This window comes from Vicia villosa, unplaced genomic scaffold (genome assembly GCF_029867415.1).
Source record: "Vicia villosa cultivar HV-30 ecotype Madison, WI unplaced genomic scaffold, Vvil1.0 ctg.000098F_1_1, whole genome shotgun sequence".
NCBI lineage: Eukaryota > Viridiplantae > Streptophyta > Magnoliopsida > Fabales > Fabaceae > Vicia > Vicia villosa.
In genome coordinates, this window is record NW_026705010.1 from 1,601,711 (window position 1) to 1,615,990 (window position 14,280).

The following is a 14,280-nucleotide window of genomic DNA, read 5'->3' on the forward strand; positions in this document are numbered from 1 at the left end:
GAGAACACAATGTTAGAATAAATTTTACGACGTCTGCTGACTGATAAAACACAATAAACTAGACTGTTAAATATGCATAAATAAATTGCAGAATGGTAAATAGCACAGTCAATTGTTAACCCAGTTTGGTGCAACGTCACCTACTCTAGGGGCTACCAAGCCATGAAGAAAATTCACTATGATAATATTAGTTCAAAGCCTAAACAATCTCAGTTTACAAACTTTTCGTCTAATCACTACCTTGTGCAAATTCTACCTATAACCCTCTAGACATGATATCCCCCTCTCACTTCCTACCAAACACCTCAGTGATAAACCAGTCACAAACCAAACCAACTAGAAGATTACACCCCAATAAACAAAATACTTAGTTTTGCTTAAAAGCTTTAGCTAAGAACAATACTCAACTTTTTACTTAAAAGCTCATGAGTAAGAACAATAAGTCTACCTTAATGTATCAAAAGATACAAGGGTGACTTGCAAAAACACAAGAGACTCTCAAAACTTAAGACTCAAAACTTCCCTTACTTTTACAAAATTGTGAAAGCTTGAATACATTAGGTTAGGGTTTCTCTTTAGTTACTCCTCATCAGTCCATGGGCTTCACAATCTTCACCCAGATATTACTTGATCCACAAGTTAAGGGCTGCACCAATTATGCAATAAAATCTAGTATAAAAATATTAAGTTTCCTAAATTGTCTCAACATCCAATTTTAGAAACTTATGTACAGTTGGAGATCAAATCACTTGTTCCAAATTAAATCTTCTTGACCTGTGAAAATAAGTGAGATATATCCAAAAGGAATCTCACAGAATCAATTTAAATCTGTCAAGAGTTAAAACAGCCTGTACTGATGTTTTGGTACAACATGTCACAATATCTATCAAAATATTTGTCTTCAATGAATTGGACCAGCATGTTAGGACATCTTCTATAATATCTTATTGTGAATCATGTTTTAGCATAATTGCTGCCAATCCTAAAACCATAGTAATAACAATCTCCCCCTTTTGTAAAATTTGGCTAAAACAACCTTTGCCCAATGAACCTGGAGAGAGGAATAAAACCACACAAAAACACAAGTAATATTAAAACATGTAAACTTTGTACAAACTGAAAACATAAAATATATCATAAATAACATGCAGTTTCAGATCAGAGGGTTCAGTACTCCCTCTGTCACACATAACCATTTCTCCCCCTCAAGGAGAAAACCCAAATCACCAGAAAACACAACCTGAGATATCCAAATTCACACAACATAGGCACATGCAGTAGAAGCCTCAAGCATAACTCAGAACACCAGAACCAATGTTCTCCATACAACACAACAAGCAAGATGTTAGAACATCTGGTAAGACATCCCGCACACAACCACATCAGTAGTAGCAGCAGAAGCAGAAACATAACCAAGCATGACAGACAATCATGCTCCCCCTAAATAGTTGCATACAACGAGTAACCCTATATCCCAAGTATGAGTACAGTCCTGTCATTTATCAATATCAAGACATGTGACTTGAAAACACTCTTTACTCCTAAAAACCAAACAAAACACTAACACTTTACTCCCCAATTTAGCCAAAAATTGACAAAAATAGAGTAAATGTAAACAAAAATGGAAGCACACAGACAATGGAACAAACAAAACTTAGTGGAAACATTCACAATATTGGGAAATTATTACAGATCCAACTAGAAAAAGACAACAAACAGAAATATATTTTTTTAAACCAGAAAAAGAAAATAGTTATCCAATCCTTCCACCTGAGTCAATGAAATTGGCCCAATCTTTATCAACATCTAAGTCAGAGTCATGTAACTGAACATGGTTCTTCTTGAGAGACTTCATCTTTGTTGCATACGTTTTCCCTGTCACCAATGCTCCCGCAAATGATCCAACGGATGTTACAACATTTGACTCAACCTTATTTGGATCAAAACTCTCATCCTTCTTGGCTTCCAGTAAATGAACCATTTTAGCATCAACATTTTTGGTAGATTGGCTCGTGTTGAAATGCAACTTGAGAGGAGGAACATCCAATAAGGTATTAATGAAAAAGAGAGTTACCTTGTTGGTAACGATACCTTGCTTGTGACGACAAATCAGTCAATGAGAGAGTGGTTGAAAGAAGTGAAAACATCCTTATTAATAGTGCACCACTCATCATTGGAGATAGACATTCTCTTGCTCCTCTTCCTTATTTCCTAAGCTTCGACTGCTGGGAATTCTCACAATATTTGAACTGACATTTCCTTGGTCGGAGATAACCACATATGGTTTAAGCATAGACCAATACCTGTTGTTGAATTTGAATGCACCACTAACTGAGGGACTCACCTTTAGTTGAGGGGCTCACTATTTACGGTGATTTCCGGTAAACAACCGCTAGTCTTCCAAACTATAATAAATATGATTTGGTTACTCGCAGGATCGACTAGATTGATCCTAGGACATAGTCAAATAGGTTGTTATTCATGATAGTTCGAATTATGTCTATGATTGGTGTGTCTTGAAATAAAAAGTACTTGATCAAATAAATAAAGATTAGCAATCACTTTGTTATACACGTAAATATAACATCAGCGAAAGGTAAGTTAAAGATAAAACATAAGACAAAACTGTAAAAGTGCAAGAATCTTAAAGTGCAGAAAAGTAAAATGTTTCGAAGATAAATGACATGAAAATAAAGAGTGCAATAATGTAAATGATAGAAAGTAAACAAAACGCTGTAATATCGAAAGATACTTGAATAAAGGAAAATACACATGTATTTAAATTGGTGTTGGTGTCATACGTACATTTCTCAGCAAACTCTTTCTCTTAACACTTGATACTTGAGCAATATGTGAGTGATTTGTACAAAATGAACACATGGAATCCTAACATTAAGACCCTTATTTATACTAGTTTCGACCCTAACGGTCCTACACTAATCTAATGCCACGTTGCTCGCAGAAAATCCAGGGATGCCATCTGTCTTCGTGCGGTTACATAAACTACTTCGAAATTCAAATCATCCCGCCTGAATCCTCCTTCGACGCGTGGCAACATAATTATAATCGAGAATGCTACGAAAACACGCTAAGCTTCAGTACTTTGCATATTTCGCAAAAACGTCTAAGTTCCAAAGATCATTCTTCTCGAATTTAGCTTCGGTGCTCACTATTTTGTTTCAACTTAAACATCATTCTCGAAGCATGGCCATCAGTAGCCATTCTCTATCTTCAAAGATGGTCATCAGTAACCACCTTCTTCGAACTTCGAACCTTCGAAGGACATTTCTTTCCAAACGAAATCTTCAGCTAACAAATTGCCCCAAATAAATGCCTGTTTCGAAAAACAAGAGAAATAGGCGTTTCTTGCTGTAACAAGATTTCGTTTTAGAGTTCCAAGATCATTGACTAACGTCATAATCATTTATGACTCTGTTTCCAAAACGTCTTGTCATTTTCAAAGATGTCTACTCATAACTTACATTCCCACGTTCTGGTCTTACTTCCTGATCATTACTCCTATATACTAGGAGTAAAGCTAATAAATATTCGACCGCCGTTGGATTAAATCAACGTCTGCCGCATGTCTCTTGGTTTTTACCCAAAAGATTTGAAAGGGTTTCCGTTAAACCTTTAAATACCTGAACTCATACTCTCATATAACTTTCACCTCTATTTCCTCATTCTCTCCATAGAAAAGAACGTCTCTGGTTTCATTCAAACCCATTTCTCAAAGCAAACTTACTCATGGCGTCTTCTTCAAACGTTCTTCAACCTTCTTTGAAACTTCAGAAATCTACACAGATGGGGGATCAAGAATACATACCAAACCCAAATACTGCAGAAGTGCGCGCCATTTATGCTTCTCAGGTAATCATTCCCTTTGAACTTTCTGGAAAAACTCATGCCTTCATGGGTCCTTTACCAGGAGAAACTAACTCTTCTCTAAATAAATTCTTTCATGCTTATTATAAAACTAGGCCTTTAGTTAGTAAGAACAAAATAGATGAAGATGGCCGTCCTATCTTAGCAGATCCTGATAGTGCAGAAGACACTTCGACCGTCACCCCTAGAGAAAATTAGGTTAAACTATGTAACCAATTTTGTGAAAGTTTTTAGGTCAATTCCCTTAGCAAAAGACCCTGAACTGTACTATGCCTGGCTAACAAGAATAGAGAAACACAAGGCTTCTTTCTGGAAACAATTGGGCATTTATGATTTAATCCAACTGTCCAAAACTGGTTTAGAATACAACCAAACCATGTTAGTAGCATCAGTTCATTTCTGGGACGCTTCCCACAACACTTTTCATCTCCCGTGTGGAATGGTCACCCCCACTCTTTTCGACATAGCTGCTATCACGGGGCTTTGACCAACCGGAGAGACCTTTGACCCCAATGTCATGGATACTGATACCATTAATTTCAGCGAAGCAACAGTTACTTACACTGCATTCATTCAACAATATCATGACGAAAACAATGAGGTAGTCTCGGACGAAGAGCATATTGCTTTCTTAGCCTTATGGCTTTCGAGGTGCGTTTTCTGCTCTAGGTCCATACAGGTAGCAAAGAGGTATCTTTGTATGGCCAATCAACTACATGCTGGAACACAACTGAACCTAAGCCAGTTAATTCTAGGGTTTCTCTATGAGAACCTAGGTGAAGCAACAGACCTTGTTAAGAATTATGAATCAGGATCTCTGCTCTTTGCTGGTCCTTTCTGGTTTTTGCAACTGTGGCTAAATGCTACTTTCGAAGCTCACCTCCCATTTCGAGGTACTGTCAACGAAGAAGATCCAGACATCAAAAATCGAGCTGTAGAAGGAACCAGGTTAGCTTTGCTAACTCCTAAAGAAGAAACTGGGAAGCTTCGTGAACACTTTTAGCATATGTCATGATGTTCGCTCAGTGTTATCAATTTAGCCCTTCAATGGCTCCATTCGTACAAAGGACAGTGGGTCCTGAATGGTTCACTCGAAGGTTTCCAGCGACGTCCCCAGATCAACAGACTGAATCTGTAACTATTTGGGAAGCTTTTCTTACCCCAAGGCTGTTCTATCACCGTCTTCGACCCTCCAAAGGCCAATGTGTTCTTCTCTGCTACCAACCAAATTTGGTGTCGAGACAATTTGGATTGGTTCAATTAAAACCCAAATGCCTGTATGAGAAAAGGAACCATATGTGTCTACATACTTTGTATTTAGCTGAAGAGGAGTGTGAATCAAAAATCGCCAGATACACTGGTGTTACCAATCTCTCTCTTGTTCCTTTCGAACCTGCCTTTTATTCTACTCCAGATTTCCAACAATGGTGGACAGATTACTACACCATGCAGATCTTCGATGCTGAGAGCCTTGCTCGAGAACTAACTGAAGCTTTTGCTGATGTGCAGGAAAACTTTCGCAAAGGTACTTCAACCCATATTAAAGAAATACAAGCCTTTCAAAAATTCTTTGAGACTATCTACAGGCCTGATGATCTTAGTCGGACCGTTCATGAAGCTGCAGTTATTTTGCGCGAAAAGTTCTCTGCTAAACTGGATAAGTTGAAACTGCCCTCGTCTGTTCGACCAGAACTACGTTATGAAGTGGCTTTCAAACTTAATCCTCCAAAATTCCCTCCACTGCCAAGTGCTGATTTTGGTGTGGCTTTAAACCCTCCTTTCCCAGACTGGTTCGTGTGTGGGAACGCTTTTAAAATTCTTCAGGAAAGCACTAAAAAACGCGCTGAACGAGTGGTCCCGACTAAGCATACCTTGGATACTTTCAAAGGACACCTTCATATAGATCTTGAACATGTTCGTGTCTTGACTCCAATACCTGAAGGCTTGGGTTTAGACAACTTTCGACTAACTTTTCTTTCTTTTGGCTGAAATACTGATTCCAGTTTCAACTACAGCCGTAGCTCGAAAGAGAAAGATCAAAGAAGCCGCTGTACAAAAGGATTCTGGAGTTTTGAAGAGCAACAAGACAAGTAGGAATGATTCTACCACGACCGGCAAGAAACCCACGGTATGTACGCATTTTATATTCCAATTGGTATATTTCTATGGATAGTACTTACTTTGCTCAATTCATATTCTTCAGACTTCGAAACCTCCGGTGCACTCGAAGCGAAAAGATCCTCAAACCGTTGTTTCAGATGATGAAGACAAATCTCCTCCTCGCACCAGGCAAGGACACAAGAAAAGACAGAAGACTGTCACTCCTTCGGGCAAAGAAAAGGGGTCTGGTTCTTCGAAGATTACTTCACCGGCTAATAAGGTATCTTCCGAAGAATCACCTTTGAAAGGTGGTAGTAACATTCTTGTTGTGGAGAGCCACAACTCGAGTCCAGATAACATTCCAAACAAGGTATTTGGATTTCACAACATAATCATCTCTATAAATTTTTAACTTACACAATTAAGTTAACATTTTACCTTATGGCTGTAGGATGATGCCGGTACAGCCACTTCTGATCTCAAAGCTTTCAACCTTACCATTGACCTTGATAGTCTCCAAGGTAAGTGTACGTTTTTTTCTTCTCCTTATGACAAACCAATTTCTTGCAATCTTCCCATCATAAGGTGTTCTAATTACTTAATGCAGACAAATCTCACGTGCTTTCACCAGTTGTCGAAGATGCTCAACCTTTAGCGACCATCATTCCTAATATGCCAGTTGAAGAAAGCCATTCAACTAATGATTCTCCCCCTACCCACAAAAGCGAAAATATGGGGGCAGATCATCAATGTACAGGTAGTAACAATGCAGCTGAACACCCAACTGGAAGTGAGGATACTGTATCTGAACGAGATGCTATGGAGGAAACTTCCAAACTAGCCACAGCTGGTCCTCACGAAACTTCATCCTTTGGGACCATAGTTTCTCCTGAAACTACTTCGACGCATGCCCCTGCAAAGCCCACTCCTTCAGAATTGGAACAGCTTAAACAAACTGATCCTCTCAGCTTCCTCAAGACTATGATGGGTACTGATAACATTTCGCCTTCTGAGCTCAAAACTTCTCCAGCTGCCTAGCCAGAACCTGGTGACAAAGAGGATACTTCTGTACTTCTTCATCAGATAAAGGAAAAGTTCTTCGAAACCAACCTCGTCGAAATTCTTAGCAAGGATCCTACCAAAAGTCATGGCTTGAATCAACTTCTGAAAAAGGTGGATCTGCTTCTGGTTTCGAAAGAAGTATCAGAGGTGATTGTTTTGCTGGGTTCCCTGATCGAACAACTTCAATCAAACATTCTTCGACGTTGCAATGTTGAGGAACAACTTACTACGAAGGTGGCTTCTCATAGTTCATCTTGGAAAGCCGCTACTGATGCGTCGAAGAAAGGTGATGCTCTCAAGCTTAAACGCTTAGAGAAACAAAAGGAGTGTGATGAATGTGAGCGGAATATCCAATCCTGGAAACAGGAAATTGTCCAGCTTGAAGAAAAGATAAAGGAGGCTGAATCTCGCAAGGCGACCATTCGACAATCCAATGAGCAGGAATTGACTGAAGTTGCGCGTTTAGGAATCCAGCATTTCGAAGCTGCACAAAAACTAGTTCCTGAAATTGACGAACTGAAGAAACAACGGGCCTTGATTGAACTTCGCATGTCTTCCTGGGAAATTCAGTATTCGAAGATAAAAGACACTCTTCCTAGAGATTTTAATTAGTCCTTCCGAATCTTGTATTGACTTCTCTGTAATGCGCATTGATTTATCTTGTAATCGAATTCCACCAAGAATATATCTATGTAGACCTTTTGTTTGCCAGTTTACATACTCCATTCCATTTTGCAATGATCATATGTGACACTTTAGCAATTCTTCAAATCTTGTCAAAATATATTTAAATGTCACAGTAATCTTAATAAATGCAAGCACGTGACCTGACTATCCTTCGCACTCCTTTTAGTCTAGACTTGACGTTTCCACTCCCTTAGCCGTAACCATCATTTAAGTGATGACGTCACTTCCTTCAAAACGTCTCTTTTAAGACGTGCGTGCACCAGTTTCTCATGATTACATTTCAACTTCCTAGGGCGGGAAACTGCGGAAGCCATAACTCCTCTTTGGAATACCAAACGCAGTCTAATCAATCATTATAATTAAACCGTCCCTCTATTGCCCCAGGTGATCGGTCACCATTTTATACTCAGTTTCATCATGAATTCGACACACGATCGTCATGTTTGGTAACACTTTGTGTTTGTTTTCTAATGTTTTCTTTACTTTAGCTAAGTTATAAGTTATTTGTTTGCAATTTGTTTTTATGCCGTTCTCATTGTCAATTAGGTGCTTTTGATCTCGTTGGGTAATGGTTCAGGTTAGCTTCGGATTGATGGAAGATCGCATGGCCAAGAGGTGTGAAAAAAGGAAGCAAAAAGCAAAAAGGAACATATGGGCAGAGGCGGACACGGTCTGACCGTGTCACCTGACACGGCCGTGTCAGGCCTCCTGAAGAGCTGATCCTCCAAGACCAGAAGCTGACACGGTCTGCCCGTGTCAAGTGACACGGCCGTGTCAGCTGTGCGGACAGAATTTCTGATTTTTGGTTTTTCTAATTTTTTAAAAGTCCGGGGGCAGTTTGGGTATTGCGGCTGAAATCTGAAAACCTAGAGGGATTAAAAGAAGATTGAGAGACAATGGGAAGGCACTTTTGATTGTACGATAGAATTCAAGAGAAAGGAGAGATAGCTTCATCAAGGATTGGGAAGACGAAGAGATTCAACGGTGGACACCATTGAAGATCAGAGTTCTCTTAATTGTTGTAATGTCTAAACTCTTTGATTTTGTTTTCTTGAATATTATGAGAGGCTAAACCCCCCAATGCCAGGGGGGTGTCCCTGATTTGAATTGTAATGACTTTGAGTTCCGTATTTCTTTAATCAAGTATTCGTATTATGCAATTTGATTGTTTAATGTTTTTATGCTTTCTTTGTCGGCAAAACAAAGATTGATCTACGGTTAACAATTTGTAGGACTACGGTTGTTAAGGTTTTTAAACAATTAGATCTCATAGTTATCACCTAGGACTAGGGATATCGAAAGGTTATTTGAACATTCTTGATTAATTACATCTTTGGTTTCCAAACCTTTGTTTCTAAGGACTTAGGCATTAGGATTGCAACCCAAAAGGTTTTCACTAAGGACTTAGGAAAACACCCTTAAGAACAAATAGTTGCATCCTATGAACTTGTTAAAGAGATCTTTTTACAGAGTCATTATAAGACAAATCATACACCTACCTTGGCATTATCCTAAATTATATCTAAAAGTCAAACTCTAATTCCAGCTTATTTTTATTAATTTTATTTGAATTCACTTATTGCATTATAACAAAAACACCTATATGCCATTTTGTTTAATTGACTATTACAAAAATTTATATTTACTACGCAATCCTCGTGATCGATACTTGGGGTAAAACCCATTAGAACTACACCGGTAAAAATAGTACACTTGCTATTTTTCCGATCACCAGGTCTATATAAAGGATTAACATCACACTTCTTCTTTCACACTTGCTTGAAACCTTTTGCTCAGAACTACGTTTCTCTTCCTCCGCTCTCTCAAAAAACACAGAGTCTTAAAAAGAACAACCTTTTCAACCTTTCCTTCTTCACATGGCGCAACCTCTTACTTACAACAACATCAGAGCTTGCATAAAAAAGGAGTTCAAACTCTCTGAAGAAGAGTTTGATGAAAGCTTCATCAGCATCAGCGCTCTCTTTGCCAATCAAGAACTCGATTTCTATTATGAAATCCTGGAGGGACCAGTTTATCCCAACATGCTGGCTGATTTCTGGATGTTTGCGTCCCTACGCATAGATCCAGAGGGCAGAACTACTATAGTCTCTGAAGTTCGACGTGCCCAAATCAGAATCACTCCTTCCACCATCTCTAACTTGATGAGATGCAACAATTCTGGTGAAACCTTTGATGACAATAGCTTCAACATGACGACTTATCTTCTGTTGAGGACTCTCATGGACAACGACCCTTATAGTGCCAAGGTCATCAGGGTTTGGCATCAACTGCTCGTGGGTAACTTTCAACCACGAAACCATGACCAAAACAGCATCATGGTGGAGGACTTGAAGTTTATCCTTTGTGCCCTTCGTGGGAAGAAAATCAACTTCCCTTTAATGATTTTCAAAGGGCTTGTCGAAGCCGTTTCCATGGCTGCTGCCCGTCAAGGGGTTGTGACCTGTCTTCCATATGGAAGGCTCTTGTCTTACATATTCCTTAAAAAGGGAATAGTGAGAAGGATGCGCAACTCCGGATCCATGAACATGTTCGAGGCAGAGAGCCTGCCCCTGTTGCCTTTGGAAGGCTTAGACCAGAGGATCAACTAGGAGGCGGTTTAGTCTAGGTTTTTATTTGCTTTAGTTTCTTTTTGTAACCTTCCATGTTTTGGAAGCCAAATCTCCTGTAACGAATGTACTCCCTTAATTATTAATGGAAGATGTTAAGCAAATTTCTTCGTCTCTTCTTTTATTTTGCCATACATATTTGTTTAGACAACAAAGCCATTTTGGTGTTAATTCAACCATTTTGGCTCACGTAGTATACTTCAATATCTACGTTTTTGCAATCTTTACTTCATGCATGCTTGGTTTGTATCTCTTTAGATATTTCCCGTTTACTCTTAGGATCCTGCGATCTTCTGCTAACTCTTCTATCTCGTAAGCATTATTCGAAAATACTTTCAAGATTCGAAAGGGTCCCTCCTAGTGTGGGGACCATTTACCAAGTGCTTGATTTTTTCGATCTATAGGTAAAATAACTTTCCAAACTAAGTCATTATTGATAAAAGTCTTACCTTTCACCTTCTTGTTGTATGCTCTGGACACTCTTTCTTTTTGTCTTTTTATCATCTCCAATGCTCGAAGTCTGTCTTCATCCAAATCTACTAATTCATTCATCATCAACTCCCAATACATGTTAGGAGGGATTTCTGCCTGTCTCTGTATCCGAACCGACTGCAAATATATCTCAACTAGGAGTACTGCGTCATGTCCAAATGTCAATTGGAAAGGCGTAGTGTTTGTAGCTTCTTTTGGAGATGTTCGACAAGCCCAAAGCGCTTGGTCTAAGGTTTTGTGCCAATTCTTAGGCTTTTTTCCCACATGTTTCTTTATGAGACCGATTATTATTTTGTTTGTTGCTTCGACTTGTCCATTTGCCTGAGCATAGTAAGGTGTAGAGGTGAACAACTTGAAACCCATTTCTTGGGCGAAGTCTTGCATCTTTCGCCCAGTGAACACTGATCCTTGATCTGTAGTTATACTTTCTGGGATTCCAAATCTGTATATGATGTGTTTTTGAATAAACTCAATCACAGCCTCTTGGTCCACATTCGCCAGTGGTATCGCTTCGACCCATTTTGTGAAGTAGTCTATTCCTACTAGTATGTATCTTTGACCCTTAGAGGATTTAGGATGAATTTCTCCAATTAAGTCTAGTGCCCAACCTCTGAAAGGCCATGGTTTTATTATTGGAGTTAACTCATTTGCTGGAGCGTGTTGAATACCTGCATGTTCTTGACATTCTTGACACCCTTTTGCGAATTCTATGCAATCTTTTAACATAGAAGGCCAATACATTTCATATCTAAACAAAAGCCATTTCATTTTGTGCCCTGCTTGATGTGCCCCACATGCTCCACTGTGTACAATTGAGAGAGCCAAATATGCTTCTGCTTCACCCAAGCATTTTAACAAGACCCCTTCAGGAGTTTTCTTGAACAATTCGTTCCCCATCAGGAAATATGACAAGGCTCTATATTTCACCTTTCTATCCGTGTCTGTTGAAGGATCTTTTAGATAGTTCACAATTGGACTCCTCCAATCTGTGTCTGCTAAGGAGTCTATATTTAACACTTCGAATTCTTCTTTGCTGGCAAAGCCTAATTGTGAATTCTCCAGGTCACTTGGGGAAAGTTTGGTAGCCATTGCTTTTCCTCTGACTTCGATCAGTTCTTCTAATTTTTCTTTCGATACCTTATATCCTGAGGCTAACTGTGCCAAATCATTTGCTTCTTGATTCTTGGTCCTCGAAACGTGGTTTAACTCCACATATTCGAATTTTTTAAGCAGCCTATTTGCTATGACAAAGTACATGATCAAGTTTTCTTTGATGCATTTGTACTCCTTTGTTAGTTGCTTAATCACTAGTTCGGAGTCTCCTTTAATTTCGACTCTGGTTGCCCCCAATTCTAACAAAGCTTCAAGTCCAGCAATCAGTGCTTCATATTCAGCTTCGTTGTTGGAGCATAGAGGACCTTCAATCTTATACTTGAGCTTTATTGGAATTCCATCAGGAGAAATTATCAATATTCCAACACCAGTTCCCTCTCTATGAGTCGAGCCATCGAAGTATAGCTTCCAAGGCTTCAAATCTACATATTGTTGAGGGTTCTCAACCACTGCATGGTCAACAATGAAATCTGATACGATCTGACCTTTCATTGCCTTGAGAGGTTGAAATATTAGTGAGTACTCAGTAAGGGCTAAAGCCCATTTGCCAATTCGACTATGCAATATTGGCTTTGATAGCATATGTTTGATAACATCACAATGAGACGAAACATAGACATTAACTGGCTTTATATAATACTTGAGTTTGATACAAGAGAAATATAAACAAAGGCAGAGTTTTTCTATTGCGCTATACCTAGTCTCTGCATCATTGAGTACTCTACTTAAATAATAAATTGCTCTTTCGATGCCATTTTCATCTTCTTGTGCTAACATACTGCCTATTGTATTATCTGAAGCTGAAATATACAGGCGCATGTGCTTCTTCCCATTTGGGGGAGACAAGATTGGTGGATGGATCAAGTATTGCTTGATTTTATCAAAAGCTTCTTGATGTTCAGCACGCCATTCGAACTTTCCTTGCTTGAGTCGAAGTAGAGGGGAGAAAGCTTGCGTGCGTCCACTCAAATTAGAGATGAATCTTCTCAAGAAGTTTATCTTCCCCAGCAAGGACTGTAGTTCTTTCTTCGTGGATGGAGGCTTAGTTTCCATGATAGCCTTCGTTTTATTCTGGTTAATTTCTATTCCTTTTTTATGAACCACAAAGCCCAGGAAATCTCCAACCTGCACAAAGAAAGCACATTTAAGGGGATTCATCTTTAAGCCATGTTTTCTCATTCTCTCGAATGATTGGCTTAGATGATCGAGATGATCGTAATCTGAGACAGATTTGACGACGATGTCATCTATGTATACTTGCATGAATGTTTCTATAAAATCATGAAATATTGAATTCATTGCTCTCTGGTAGGTTGCCCCAGCATTCTTTAAACCGAAAGGCATTACAACCCACTCATAGGTGCCTATTGCCCCTGGGCAACGAAAAGCTGTTTTAGACACATCTTCTTCTGCAATGAAAATCTGATTATAACCAGAGTATCCATCCAACATACTTAGATATTCGAAGCCTGCGGCTGAATCTACTAACATTTCTGCCACAGGCATGGGATATTCATCCTTAGGAGTTGCTGCATTCAGATCACGAAAATCTATGCATACTCTTAATGAACCATTCTTTTTAATAACTGGTACAATATTAGCAATCCATTCGACATACCTTGTGGTTCTGATGAACTTACACCGTAGGAGTCTTTCGACTTCTGCTTTAATCTTCGAATGAATTTCTGGTGCGAACCTTCTAGGAGTTTGCTTGATGGGCTTTTTTCCTTCCTTTATGGGTAACTTCAATTCGACCAAATCGCGCCCTAAACCAGGCATCTCATCGTAATCCCATGCAAAACAATCTTTGTTCTCCTTCAACAACGCGACCACTTTTGACTTCAGCGTTGGCGCTAGTTTCGCACTGACGTATGTTACCCTCTTTTGATCTCCATCTCTGAGATTTACTTCTTCGAGTGGATCTTGGGCTAACATTTTGATATTTGATCCCATTGGGTCCTTCTCGAAACCCAAAGGCTCTTCGTCATAGATTGCATCCAATCTTTGACCTATCTCTTCTCCTGAAATCTCTTCGACTCAGACTGAATCTTCAGGCAGGTGAGGGATCGTATATATCCCAAAATCTGGAGTTTCTTCCTTTTTTAGACCTTCATTAAACAACATGTTTGACAATTCGGCTTCGAGAGCCGTCTTTCTTTTATTCTCGGCTACGTAAGCCGAAATCTTTTCGAAAAATGATGACTCAGACATCATCAACTTCGTCATCCCAGCCTGTTGGCCGTATTGTTGGATCATACTCTATTGGTGTGGTATCTTCTGGGCCATCCATTATTTCTCTATTCCACTGAAATCC